Source organism: Galeopterus variegatus, unplaced genomic scaffold (assembly GCF_000696425.1).
Source record: "Galeopterus variegatus unplaced genomic scaffold, G_variegatus-3.0.2 Scaffold771, whole genome shotgun sequence".
Classification (NCBI taxonomy): domain Eukaryota; kingdom Metazoa; phylum Chordata; class Mammalia; order Dermoptera; family Cynocephalidae; genus Galeopterus; species Galeopterus variegatus.
In genome coordinates, this window is record NW_007726882.1 from 217337 (window position 1) to 219338 (window position 2002).

Sequence of the window (2002 nt, forward strand, 5' to 3'; positions counted from 1 at the left end):
GGGCAACACTGAGGGTTGCGATCCGGTGCCGGACATGGAAAAAAGACAAAAAAAAAAAAACCTTTCATCTGAATAACGGTTAAACTGTTAAGATAACAATAGTGACCATTCATATATATATTTAATATATATATATATGAATATATATATATATATTATATATATATATATATATATTACTTATCTATTTTTTGGTGACTGGGCAGTATGGGGATCCAAACCCAAGATCTTGGTGTTATAAGGCTGCACTCTAAACAACTGAGCTAACTGGCCAGCCCTGTTAAATGCTTACTAATATATTATTTCATTTAATGTTCACAACAATTCTATGGAATAGATTGTATTGTCCCCACTTAACAGATAAGGAAAAGCAAACTCAGAGGTAATATTGCTAAATTGGATTAAGCTTTTACTAGGTCTTAAAACTGTTCTGGATGTTTTACCTCAGTTTACAAATTAATTTAATCCTCAAAGCTTGACTAGGGAAGGATCCACTTCCAAATTCACTCATATGACTGTTGATAGGACTCAGCTTCTCACTAACTGTGAGACAGAGACAGTTCCCCGCTAAGTGGGATTCTCCATAGCAGTATTTGAATATGGCAGCTTGCTTTTCCTGGAGCAAGGACTGAGAGAGAGACTGAAGTTAAAGTCTTTCTAACCTAATCTCTGAAGTGACCCATCACATCACTATTTCCATTTTCTATTCTTTAGAAGCAAGTCACTAGGTCCAGCCCACACTCGAGGGAAGGGGATTACAAAGGGTGTGACTACCAGAAGACAGAGATCACAGGTCACCCTAGAGGCTGCCTACCACAGCAATAAAAAAATCAATAAATCAAATAAATCCAGTGTAATTTGCCATATTAATAGCACAAAGAAGAAAAATATGATCATCTCAATAGTTACAAAAAAGTATTTGATAAAATTTAACATCTGTTGATGACAAAAACCCTTAACAAACTAGAAATGGAAGGGATTGTTCTTATTCTTTTAAAGACATGGTAGATTGCATTAATGGCCCCGCTTTCTCACCCATCCTGTTCCACACCTTTTGTCATGTAACTTTGCAGTGCCCTTCCTCATGGGCAAGGTTACACTTGATCCTAGACTCAGCTATATGACTTGGTTTGGCCAATGGGATTTTAGCAGATGTCATGCAAGCAGAATTTTGAAATGGGCTTCCTATTGGGGTTTGCTTTTTTGTTCATCTACTATTTACCATAAGAAGAACCTGCCCAAGGTAGCCCATTGGCCCCAGGAGGAGGATTATAAACAGGTAGAACACAGCTTCTCCTACTCAGGTACCTGGTCAAGTCCAGCTGAGAACAGAGCCCCTAGCTGATCTGTAGATGCATGCATGAGTCTGGCCGAGACTAGAAGAAGAATGACATTATTTAGCCTAGCCCAGATCACCTAATTGCCACATATGTGTAAGAAATCAATATCTATTATTATATGCCACTGGGTTTTGTGGTTCCTTTGTCATCTAAAAAAAACTAACCGATACAGGTTATCTACAAAAATACCTTCAGCAAATAGCAACTTAATGGTGAAATGTTAAAAACTTTCCTCTGAGACTGGAAACTTGCTAAGTTTAACTGCTATTGCCACTTCTATTTAACTTTGTGTGGACACCTTAGCCGGTGTAATAAGGCAAGAAAAATAATGTTCTAAAAGATACAAGAATGGAAAGAAATTAAACTCATGATTTGCAGATGACATGATCATGTACATAGAAAATCCTAAAAAAGTCTTCAGATCAATTATTAGAATTAAGAAATGAGTCCATCTAGGTCACTGGCTTCAAAGTCAATATATGAAAACCAACTATATTTCTATATACCAGCAACAAAAAAATTGTAAAATAAAATTTTAAAATGTAATATCTATAATGGCATCAAAAAGAATCAAATACCTAGGAATAAAACAAACAAAAGATTTTCAACATCTCCGACAGAAGACTAATGAGAGAAACTATATATAACTAAATATATATATA